Below are 13,380 nucleotides of genomic sequence, written 5' to 3'. Positions count from 1 at the left end.
CTGATTTCTATAGTAACGAGTGAGAGTTGAAATCTGTGAATTTAAGTCTTCTTGCAACCACCCCAAACAATTATGAGAGGCTAATCACCATAAGAAATATGATTTTCCTTCACTGTGTTTGAAAACCTTGGAGTTTTCCTCCTCTTGCTGCTTTTTCACAGCAGGGTCAGTCAGCACAAGCAGAAGGCAGGGCACTCCACTGGGGCACCCTCTCTGCCACTGAGTCCTAATTAGAGCAGCAATTAGGAAAACTCTGCAGTGCAGCTCTGTCCCCAAGCAGCATATGTGACTAGGTAAGGATGAATATAAGCTACCACAAAAATTGTTATCACACTCTGCTGTAGCCGATCACCATTTCCAACACAACTGCTACTGAAAGCAATGGATAGTGAGTAAACAAAGGTAATCCTGATAAAAGTAAAAAATATTTCAGCAGGGCTAGGAGTCTCCTTGCTGCACTGCACACACAGACACATGAAGATTTACTCCAAGAACTTTTAAAATCCACTCTACAATTTCCTCCATGAACAAATCTCTGCACTGAGTGAATCTCTGCCCTGCCTGGAGTCTTTGCCAGCCTCCCCAAACTGGGCAAGGTTCAGCTGCAGAGACTTGCAGGACTGGAACATCAGGAACTGCCCCAGTGGCTGCAGCTGCAGAGCTGCACGAGGCTTAAAGCTGCAGGAGAAAACTCCTCAGGAGGGTGCTCCAGAGAGAGCTGCAAAGCTACCTGTGCACACACCACAGTCACTCACCTAAATATAGAATATGGAATGTTAATCCAGAAAGTTGCTAGTTGAAAAAAGATACAAAACAGGCAGCAAACATCAGGGTGAAAAAACCACAATTGGACACCAGAATAGAAACTGTAAGCCAGCCGGGCCAAGCCTCAAAATCAGAAACCCCATCAACACTGCCTAAGTTTTGATTTTATGGTTAGACTCACATCTAAAAATTACTAAAGATGCACATAAAAAAATCTACAGATACAGAAAAGTAGCTGCAGCAACTGGGAATCAAGGAAGAAGCTGCTACATGCTGCAATGTACCAACAAGAAACAGATCAGCTCTAAATCTTTGAACCCATCCCAGACTGACCCTTTCAAAGTCACAAATCAAGTTTCAAGATGCTCTGTGAGTTCTGCAGCAGTTCTGTGGCCTAACTGTTGCATTTACAAGTGTAAATGCCAATTCAGCATGGTGACAGTAAAGCTGCGACTAACAACTCGAGAACTCCCTGTACTGGAAGTTGCTATGCTTTGTATATTTTATTATATATGTTACCCTGCAAAGTAGTTATTCTGAACTTACCAGAGGCAGAATTTTACCTATGTCTTTAACCTTACAATTATCAGCATTTTCTCAAACCCATTCATCACTCAGTGGCTGTTAAATAATTTTTGAGTTACTGGAGAACTGAGCAATGGAAAAAAAAATATCACAAAGCTGATGGTACACCAAAACAAGGCTCACAAGCCAGGAAGCACCATTTGTTCAGGTCTCTTGGCTTCCAGACAAGAGGAGACATGAGGGAAGATGATCTTTCAAATTCCACCACAGATCACAGCACACCATCCAGCCTGTATGCTTCAGTGAGAAAGCATCCAAACCAAATGGGACATCTGGGAGATATTTTGGCTCTTATCAGAAATTCTCTTCCATTTAACTTCAGTTGGGAACATATCCATTAGCTAAAATGTTGCCCAAGACATGGAAATAGCCAAAATATTGTAGTTATACTGAGAAAATAATGGGAGCCTGAGAAGATCCCAGTTTCATGTATTTGCTTGCCAGGCAAAATCAATGGTAAAGCACATTTATATCAAATAAATGTATGACAGCTACTATCTTTTCCTGTTGACTAACCAGAAAAAAATTCTACAAGAAGGTTCCTTAGAAAAAACATTTGTTTTACCCTGAAATTAAATGGTAAATTGCTAGTGAAAAAGATACTGTTAGTGCATTCTAGTTTGTTCTCAGCTGCATGTACAATATTACCTGTCTGACAGAGTAGTCTTAAAAGGGTCACATACAGAAATGACTACTTAATGTTATTTGGACTGTTATCAAATGTAGCAGCAATATAAACAAATTAAATGCAGAAATGAAAACAGGCCTACAGGCATCTTGATCTATAGCTTACCTCTTAAGAGCTGTTTAAAAACAGAACAACATATGCAATAATAGCATAAACATTCACCAAACCCTATCATATTTCCCTTTTAGATAAATTAAGTGCTACACATCTAGCAGACTGTGTATATTGTCATTACATATACTTTACATTTTGTATAACAAAACTTAACTGTGAGTTCAGTTTTCTGCTGAATGATGAAAAACTTCATTCTAAAAATACCCTTTCACCACTCCTTTTTTAGCAAGAACACAGTTGTGAATTGCTGATTTCAATGAGATGATATGTCTGAGGCTCTCAGGTTTCTGAGGCATTTCAAAGGGATGGTGCACAGAGGAGTGTTGCTGACCAAAGAGAGACATTAGGTTTTATGTCAAACTTTTCGTTGATTTAGCTTGAAGCTGAGGAGGCCAGCTCAATCTCTTTCAAAGCCTTCTGAGAGAAAGCTAATCTTGCTTTGCATCATTTTGTTGTGAGCAAAAGCAACAAACGCCTCCATTTTAGGGTGAAAATGCATGTTGTATAAAGCAGATTTAACAGTCGGAAGCCCTGAGCACCCCATGAAAATTCCATGCTACTGTTTCAATTTATTTTCTAGAATGACCAGGAAGCTATACCATAAGCAGAAGATGCATAGCAAAAATATTCCAAACATCTTGGAAGTATGGGCATAGCTCTCCCAATGGAGGCTGCGGTTCTGTGTGTATACATAATCTTTGCTACAAAACATATTGCAAAATACTGTAAGCATTACTAACTAAAACTGAACAATGCAAAGTGTAAGAAAAATCAGATAACATGCCAGTTGCTCTACTGACAGAATGCCTTGCTTACGTACCAGTAATCCAACATTAGCCAACAGCGTTGGAATACAAGGTGCCTTCTGCCTGCCTTTTATAAAAACCACCTTCAAAAATAACTAAGAGCATTTAATTACTTTCACAGGGAAAAATAGAAACCCACAAGTTTAAATCATTTTGCACATAAACCAGTATCATAGTCAAAAAGGAGGAGAAACGTGTATGACATGCCACAGCATTGCAGAAAGGCTTGGCTGGACATGCCCCTCCTCACAGCAGCTCCCCAGCCCTTCCAAGCAAGTCCCTGCAGCAGTTCTGCCATGTACAACCCAACTGAGGCTCTGCTCCCCGTGCAGGAACCCAGGAGGGAAGTTTGGAGGAAATATTTCAAGTCCTGTCAATTTTAAAATGAATACAGGTTTGTAAGTCAATGCTGGAACTGAAACACAATGTGATGCACAAAAGCTCCTTTCCCCTCCTTTCCCTCTGAAACAAAACGGATGAGTAAGACATGGCTGTGTTACTTTCACAGAATATTGGCACCACAAAATGCAGATTTATAGTTACATTTTTTGCTTTCAAGCCAAGAAAAATAATATGCATTTTGATATTGATTTTAGCTTTCTTAACCTTTGACTGTGAAGCACCATGAAACACTTTGCGTAACACTTTAAATTTGAACGCTGTGGACTATAAAAAGTCATAGTTCTTTTCTTCATAAAGTCACTGTACACCATTTTTCAAAAATAAAGCATCATCTTCCTTTAAGCATGTGTTTTACTTTTATAGGCTTGCTGACACTTTTATTGTCAAATAATTTGAAACTGCCAGGCAATGAAGCATATTATGGCCAATATCACAATGGGAAGCAATACTTTATTTGGGATATCTGAGCCATGTGTATGAATTGTTATGATCCAACCACCAACCCAACCCAAGGACAAGCTCTCGCAGGCATTTTTTGGGAAGCCTACATCTACTCCCACGAGCTAACACATAAAGCTGTCACCTTCCTGCTCCACAGATCTGCTTGATCTGTACACTCAGAACTGGATCTCCTCATGATATTATAGAATAATTACTCCTGTGCAGTTGTTAACGTGGCAGAGCGATGACTGGGGTGAAACCCAGGTGGATGTCCTTGTGCAACGCACCCCGACCCAGTGTCCTACTGAGCATCCTACTGGGTCCTACTGGGCCTGCAGCCCACATCCTCCCCTGAGCCTATTCTCAGGACAAAATCTTCCCTTCCCCTGGGTGGGTTTACAAGACTAGCTATTAGAAAACTGATATTGCCCTATCTTACCGCGTGCCCTCCTCATTCCTCAGGTTAAACAGGTGTGAATACTGAAGCACTTTACTCAGCAACATTTACTGAGGTTTTAGGGGTTTGAGGCATTATTAACCAACACACCTATGAGCGGCCACACAGATGAACTGGTGCCAGCCAGTTTTGGGACAGCAGGAATAAAGGTACACACGGTTTTGTCCTCCTCTTGCTGCCATAAAAGGAAGTCATCCCCAGCTGGAGATTTATGCTGTGTGATCTCAGCATACTCTGCTCCGAGTGCACAGAGTGCACTCTGCGCTTTACACTCCATGCAGCAATTAAATCCTTGAGTATTCACACACTAACAAAATCCTACTGTTTGTTTGGTTAAACACTTCTAAGGCAATTTCAAGCTTAAGGGAACTAGGTATCAGCATTTCTATGAGATATGTTTTGGAAACAGGCCAACTGCTGTGGAAATAGGGTGGTTTCATAGGAGACCACAAGAATGAATTAATGTAAATGATATCACAAGGAAGAAAACAGAGAGATAACTGACACATACTCTTTCATACACTTGCAACTTGACTAGCCAAGACTTATCAATTAAAAAAGCAACATCAGGTAAGATCACAAACCCCAAGAGGTAATTGGGACAGCACAGTGTATAGTTCTACCATGCTCAGGAAGAGTTTTTTTGAGAGAAGTCTTGCTGTTACCAGCTTCCATCTGACATGCCAGACAAGGAACTTTTACTGGCTCTGCCTTGAAGCCAGGCTTGGCTCACTGGTTTAAATCTATCTTTGTGTCATCAGCACCCATGAAGTCAAGAATAACCTTTAAAAATGTTGGAGAATACTTTTTGTGTAGGAAATTTGATTCTGGGTATTCAAAAGAAATCAAGTTTTCTTTAAGCCTCCAGTTCAAAAGGAGAGGCTGTAGCCACACAGGTAAATGTAGTTACAGCTGCATGACTACTCTCCACCCAGCTGCAAGTTAGGTAACCATGGGGTCCCACACTTGTTGTTTCTCCTCAGCTGTCTTTTCATCTTGTCTGCCTTCTCCATGACTTTTTTACCATTGCTCATCTTGTACCACTGTCTCACTTCACAGGCTTTCTGAAACTATCTCAAAGATGAGGGGAGTCTTGTCTCAAACTTTTCTCACAGAAGATGACAAAATCTGTGACCAACTAAGCTTCACTCAGATAGAAAGAGTGCAATAAAAAGAAATATCTCTGTCTACACTGAATTTTGAAGGAGAGAGGATTGCCTGCCTGTGTCTCTACAATTCCAGCTACTGAGACTTCAGTGGCTGTAGCAAGAATACACAAAAGTTTGAGCTGGCTGGATTAAAAAATAGAAAAGAAAAGGAAGCAACCAAACACCAAAGCTTCAGCAGATGTTGGTGCCTGCACTGCTCAGGGTTTCCCCTCACTGTCACAGACACAGGACACTGGCTCTCAGAATCAGAGCAGCAGTGTGGTGGTGGGCGCTGTACCCCTGGCAGGGAGCTGTGCCCCTGCTCTGCTGCTTCAGCCCTGATGCCGAGAGAAAACCAACAGTGGGTGGGAATGTCCTCTCTTACAATGATTTGTGCCAAGCAGACCTTCAGATCCATTCCTCCCATAGGATATGAAATCTAAATCTCACTGAATCTACCAAATGAGCTCCATGAAAGAGCTGGTTCAGTACACTAGAAAGACTGCTATTTTCATACACAGGCTAAGAAGGAGTCCCTTGCTTACAGCATTTATGTCTTGAAGAAATCTATTATGAGATCTTTAAGCTTCTGCACTAAAACAATCAATTTCCATGACCAAATATAAGCCCTCTTCTATCCCCATGCAGTTTACATTAATGCCTTCTTAAAAATTTTAAGTTTGCCCAAAGCAAAGAGCCAAAAAATCTTCTGACTGGCTTGTTCACAGATAAATTTGCCCCAAGAGCCATTCTTTGTGTTTCAGCTAAAGCAGAGGGATGTTTCTGATCCAGAGGTGCTGCACACAATTAAGTACTGGGAACAGCATGCCAGTACTGCTGGGCTGGGGAAGGAGGGTGCAGCAATGAGGGTTCCACAAGATGCAGAAGGCAGCTGAAAACCTCAGCCAGATCCACACTGACAGTGTGCCAGAGACCCAGGAGCAGGCTCAGGGGAAGTTCTGATGAAAGGGTTACCTATCTGACTTTTTATTGAATTGATGATTTCTTTTTTTCTGTCTTTAATACCCTAATTATCATCCATTTTTAACTGACATATTTAGTAAGTCTCTCAACTTACTCTCTTTAGCAGTACTCTCTTCAGCAGAAACAATTTGCTGAAAAATCAGCAGAGATGGCAGCAAACCCCAAGTTTTGGCTACCTTCCATCCATTAGGAGGCTCCCCATTGGAAAGGCAGTATCTGGGGCATTCATGGCTGCAGATGACTTGCTCAAACAAGGAGCAAGGAAGCCAGAGCTGCAGGGAAGAGAGGGGGGCATGCAGGGAGAAACCTGTATTAGCAGCTGACTGCTTCCCAATCAACACAACAACAGCAAAGCTCACTGGCTCCTCACCAGAATGTCTCACCTGAGAGGGTAAGAACAATACAGTTCCATTTGCACGTTACTAAACATCCGCAGTTGACTAAACCAGTCCATTTCTAGACATCTACTGAGAAGTGGAAGGTACTGAAAGTGACTTGTAAAAGTTTGATCATTCCAATACAGGCCACGATTCTTGGGTGCTGGCATTCAGAACTAGAAGCCTTAGCTTTCAGCAGCTGTGTCTGGACACTGACCTGTGCTGCCCAGCCTTGACAAATAATCATTGGAGATCGACTGAACAGGGCAGATGTTACTTAATGATTTTACTGTAAATATTGTCATGTTTTCTTACATGTGTATGGGCACGCTCACACACGTGTGTCCAAGAAAGTAAAGCACTTCCAATGTCTTTGCATGATGAAAACTGGGCCAGCGTCCAAAGGCACAGGTTCACTTAGTTTTTTTGACAGCCTATGTTTTTTTTGTTGATTGTTCAATCAACCTCCAAATTATCAGTTCTCAAATGGAACAACAGAGAAGAGTTTTAGAATACTCTACAGAAGCTGACAACTGAGTGAAAAACCCCTGAGAAAACAGTTGCTGGCCTTTCCATGGACGTGTCCAAAAGTTCAAGCCAAGTGCACAGTAGTGAAGGTAGCAACTAGTATTTCCAAAAAGGAGGCTGCCTATTCCCCAGCCAAGCATGTTATTTTGCCTGTAAGAACATTTTTTCATTTGAAAGGAACACTCACTCTTCATGGCAGCACCTGAAGTGGATTGTAAGCAACTGCAATTAGAAATACTCCTGCCCTGAACAGGGCTCAGCCCTGGTGTGGAGCAGCCCCAGAGCAGCAGGACTCCTCCCGAGGCTCTGCCAGACCGTGCCCCTGCCGTGGGTAACGAGAGATTCTCTGGACAGACACAAGAGAAGACCTAACACTGACCTGAGTACAAGGACTGGGAATTACATCTGCTTCAGGGGGAGCACACAGAAGTTGTGTTGGGGACTTCCCTCTGAGCCATACAGTGGTTTAAAAGCCAGGCAGACTCCCACTAAAATTGTATTTTGACCTACCCAATTGAGCTCCCCACACCAATGAGAAAGATTTTACTACTGAATTCTATCCAACACAAGCCACATCCATCAAGGATACTTCTACCACACTTCATGTGTATTTGTGTTAAAGACCACCACAAAAAGTAGATTACAAGTCCAACAGCAGCCAGGTTTTTTCAGAATATGCTGGGAATGCTACGCTAAAACTATGACAGATAAAACTCACAGCTGACAATTAAAAAGACATTTGACATACATTATAGACAGCAAAAATTACAAGGCAGACCATAATACAGCACTTAAAGGAAAGCTAAAATTTGTTACAGCAAACACACTACTAATACTTAGTGATCTGATCTTTGGTGAATATAGGCTTATTCTTATTTCTGACAGTAAGCAACCTCATAGCCTGAATTAACCAGTATTAACAGAACCCATTCAATTACAGCAAAATTATTGTTAATTCTAGCAAATACATTTCTCTATTTTTAATCAAATTCAATTTTTCTGAATTAGCATAAAATTAATATAGTCCATAGGTACAACAAAATGAAAAATACCTACACTTGATGAAAACAGTAAATATTAATCAAATGAGAGGAATCAGGCCAAAGGAATTATTTCAGAAATGGATAGCCAGTTAATTTTGCAATCAACCAGTAAGTAGCAGCAATGTACTTTGTATTATTATTAGAAACAAAACCATTACTACCAACAAGCTGTTTCAAAACTGCAGACTGAAAAGTTAAAGCTAACCATAATTTTTGCATATTATTACAGCACTGAACTTGAAAATGCATAAAAGTGCACAAGGCCAAATGAAAATACTAGTCCCACCCACATAAAATAGTTGAGCATTTACATCTGACACATGAACATCCTGAGATCTTACAAGCAGTGCTTTCAAGAAGTAATAAATACAATATTTTGTACCGTAGGATAGATGGTTTTAATAGCAGACACTGGAGGACTTGGGTTGGAAAAGGAAGGACTTCTATTATCTGATGAAAAAGAGGGTCAGTTCCTGCTTTTTAAATACAACATTGCCCCCATCTGGACAAACGAGTTTTGGTTCTAGGTTGATATTAGTATTGTAAAACTCGATAAAATACTGAGAATTCCAAAAAAGAGTTTGGAAAACAGATACAGCAAACTTTGATCATCTTTTCTGGTACAACTTTTTCAAGTTCACCTAAATCTTTTATTGACTTATGGAAAATTTTCCAATATTTTCCTGAGATAAATGACAGCCACTCAGTACTCACAGGAAGTCTTACACTTATTCATTCCTCCAAAGAAGAGAATAGTGCATTTCCTACAAAGAAAACTGTATAATATTACAATAAATATGTGGATATAGCTTCAATGCAATAGGTATACTTCACATGTATAGAGTCTGCATATATAAAAGGAAAATACACATGGATTATACATGAACTGACTAATCTTTTCATTATAGAAAACTGTGCATTATGCTTTGAGGTCAAAGAATTAAAACCAGCAAAGTAACTTTTATTTTAGCTAACAGAAGGCTTAGCCATGAACAACTGAATCTGGCTAGCTCTTGCAAGAAGCAACTTTCTTTTGTGATATTCTTCACAGAATCACAGAATAGGCTGAGTTGGAAGGGACCCAAAAGGATTACCCAGTCCAGCTCCTGGCCCTGCACAGAACCCCCAACAATCCCCCCTGTGCATCCCTGGGAACGGTGTCCAAGCACTCCTGGAGCTCTGGCAGCCTCCAGTGCCCATTCCCTGGGACCTGGGCAGTGCCCAGCACCCTCTGGGGAAGCAGAACCTTTCCCTGATCTCCAGCCTAACCCTGCCCTTCTTCACACAGCCAGCCACTCCAGGCAGCCTGAAAACTGTCCTTTGTCCCTTTGCAGCCATTCAAAATAAAAAGCCCCAAACATTCAACATCTTCCCTCTCTGCTTCATCCAGAACAACCTTTCACAAGTACCTGTACCTGCAGCCAGGAAAAACTCCCTGAGATGAACACAGCTTCTGAAATGACAATAGGAGAGGTGCTAGAAGGAATTTTTGAGAGCACCACAGGTAATAATAAAAAGGAAACACCAAAAGCTACATACAAGTGCCAAATGGAAGGAAACAAACCCAAGTTTGACAACTTGAGCAGAATGCATACATGCAAAGGCAGTGCTCCCAGAAGGCTGCTGAGTGCTTGCTCTGGCAAGTACAGGCTGTTACCAATATCAAAACTTGGGCAAAGCTCACTTCTTTCCACAGCTCTTATTTTAGTGCCCCCTGCAGTCAGTATTATTCTGATGATTTAAATTTGCACTGGGATATTAAGGAAAAAAGTAGAAACAAAAACATGCCTCAGAGTTAAACTCTTCAGATAAAGGCTTTTTGCAATACCAGACAGTTTTCCGTATCCCAGCTCTATCATTTGACTCAGCAAGTAACCATGCTTGTTGCTACAGCCAAGACACACTTAAATCATTTAACATTATGCAAAGGTTGTACTTTTATGACAGATGTGTTTGGTTTTGTGACACTAACAAAGTTTTCTGGTACCTGAATGCAATAAAACTATATCCAGGTAAAACTTGTTTTACTGCCATCCACAGCAGTGATGGCACATCATGGAACAGCAGTGAGAGACACTCTGTTTCACCAAGGACCCTGTACTCTGCCCAGTGCTGTCACTGAAACAGAAATTATTTCAATAAAATAAGTAATCAATAAGCAATTATGTGAGTGTTAAAATAAGCAGTCAAATAAAATGAAAGACATCATCTGACTATCTAACTTGCTTCTATTTAAACTTCTAAAAGCTACTTTTAATTTATAAATAATAGATAGTCCCACTGTGAATACAAGGTTAATGGATTCTCTCTTAGGTCTGTTACACATCCCAAGCAGTTGGTGCTGGTTGTAATCCCCTTATTTATGCCTTCACCCAAGCCCTCAATAAATGACACTGGCCCTGGCTCCAGTGAGGAGCAGTGTCCCCCTTGCAGCTGCCAGTGCTGCAGCAGGCCCAGCCCAGGTGAGTGCAGCAGGCTCTGCTGCTCATCAACGCTGTAACATAGGAGGATATTTCAAAATGTTAAAAATGTTTTGGTTTTTTTTGGGTTTTTTTTTTTGTTTTGTTTTGTTTTTTTTAATTTTTTTGGTTTTTTTTTGTTTTTTTTTTTTTTTTCAGCAGAATAGACAATTATTTTCATCCTTTTGCAAAGCCAAAATGGACCTACTAACTCCCAAAAATGTCATTAAGTGTTTGAAGGTCAGTGAACCTGCCCATGAGAGCTGTTTACAAAGCGCTGAATTTTCACTGAGGTACATGCATCAGATGCCATAAAAATACCACGACCTGCAACTCGTGACACCTGCAGGAAAGCACCTCAGGTAACAGCTGTATCTACTTCAGTTACATCTGGGGTCAGGCTGATTTTCTTTCATTTCTATTATTTAAGTGTAAGCCTCACCATGAAGAATCAACCTTTATTTTAAGATCACAGAAGCATTTTTTATTTGCCAAACACTGCTGGAGCCCTGCTGATCAACTGCAACAGAACAATCAACTCCAGCCATGGATTTGGCACGTGGCAATGCCAGGAACCCACAAAGTCAGGCTGCCAGAGCCACCAGGCTGCAAATCAAATGCAATAAAGTCCAATTTTACTCAGAAACTTCTCAAATCAAAACATAAAATACACACTTCAGGTTCACATCTCTGATGGCTTCTAGAACAAACCAGCAGACCCCAAAGGTGAGCAGGGACATTTGCCCTGCCCCTAGCTCTGCTGCAGGTGGCTTTGATGCTCAGTGTTCTCCCCTCCCTCTCTCCCCAGCCATGGTGTGACTCCACACTGCAGCACTGGCAGGGCAAGGGCAGCAGGCAGAAAGGAGGACTCAAGGCAATTTGCTTCCATTGTTTTTAAGGAAGCTCTCATTTCCCAGATGGCTGATTTGTTGAGACAACATTTTCCATAGAAGCACGCTGGCTCTTACTGAACTTCTTCTGGCTGCTGCTGTTTCCCAGGGTCAGGTCATCACTTCCAGCCAAAGTCAGAGATCAGTTTAGGAGAGCTGAAACCAGAGTTTCCACCTCCCACAAGGGCCCTCTAACCATTGAACCAGCATCTTTCTGCAGTGTGAACAAAAGCTCATGAACAAAACTGCTCATGAGACACTTGCCCAGAAGAATGAGCCACGTGGGGGCTGCCATTCTCTGAGCACGAGTCCCAGGTGCACATTTGCTCTTGATTTGTGCCTAAAGGACTCAAGATCTCTACTCCTTCAATTTATTTGGGTTATTGTCTTCTTGAGTAGCAGCTTTTAATTTCATTCTACTCCTCACCAAACTTTGAAAGACCTTTGGTTTTCCAAAATGCTGAAGTCTCTTGTGTGCAAGGCAGGAGATTGCAAACTACAACAAGTACTTTAGCTTATGAATCCACTTTCTCTGCTACCAAATGCAGTTACAGCCTCAGTACAGAAACAAAAGGGGTCTTGGCATTCAATTAGTAATGCAATAATACCTGGAGAGGATGCAGAACCTCAGTCCAGGGCTCAGCTCCAATCCAAGCTGTCAGAGCTTTAAGACGACAGAAGAAAATCAGTATTTGTGAACAGCCTGGCCATACATCATCACTGCATCTGTGATTTGCTACCTTCCAAATAGAAGATTTTATTTAAAGTTAATACTGAGTAAAAGGGCCAAGTGCCTACAATGGTGACTCAGCCTACCTGTTTATCTGGACGACCTTTCTGACCACAGAGACAAGAGACACCTGCTTAGGGAAAGTGTCTGGTTTAAAGCAAACTGATCATTCCAATGTTCACCACAGAATGCTATAGTACATGAATAATTTATACAAAACACTGACTTGCTGCTATTGCAATATTTGCTTTTAATATCCATACCAGCTAAATATCTGTATCCTGAACACCTAAACCTCCCTAAAAATACTGACTGCTTTCTCTGTCAATCACAGTGCTTTGTGTTAGATATCTATTTCAATATTTAAGAGATTGAAAAGGATAGCCCTGCTTAGCAAGGCAGTGTGTATTAACAAGAAGTGTCAGAAATTCCCTTGATAGTCCTTTGTTTTGCACTGGGATCTTTTAGTGCAGAAGCTGTACCTATAAAGAGTGTGGATTATGATGCACTATCAGAGATACAATTTCATACTAGCTTCTTACAGAAGCAATAAACCCACTTGAAATCGGTTAATTTTTAAAAAAGAACATCATAAAGCCAGGCTTTTCTAAACCTTCCACACCTTTTGACAAAGAAGTCAGAATAACAGCCTTAAAAAGATATAAAAATGCAATAGCACAAATATTTTGGCCTATGATCTTCTTTTAACAACTAAATCATTGTTACTTATACTTTTTAAAAAGCCAATAATGCATGCACTCAAGCATTTCACAGAAGCAAAGCCTTAGTCTTCCAAATGTATTTTTTCTAATATTCAGGTGCTTAGCTGACTTATTTATGATACTTACTTCATTGCACTGCTTTGTACATAAAAAAAACCAAGCTGCACATTTCTGCAAAACCCATGAATGTTATTCATATCCAGTAAGTAATGTTAAGAAAAAGACATGAAATTCTATGGAA

General features: G+C 40.8%; 1 protein-coding gene across 3 annotated transcripts in view; it reads right to left on the bottom strand.

Annotated features, from left to right (window-relative positions):
* PEPD (peptidase D) overlaps positions 1-13,380 on the bottom strand; it is a 146,354-nt gene that overhangs the window by 39,011 nt on the left and 93,963 nt on the right. The window lies entirely within an intron of this gene.

The sequence above is a fragment of the Anomalospiza imberbis genome, chromosome 12 (genome assembly GCF_031753505.1).
Source record: "Anomalospiza imberbis isolate Cuckoo-Finch-1a 21T00152 chromosome 12, ASM3175350v1, whole genome shotgun sequence".
Lineage (NCBI taxonomy): Eukaryota > Metazoa > Chordata > Aves > Passeriformes > Viduidae > Anomalospiza > Anomalospiza imberbis.
Note: the sequence above shows the minus strand (reverse complement) of the source record. Positions and strands in the feature narration are given on the sequence as shown.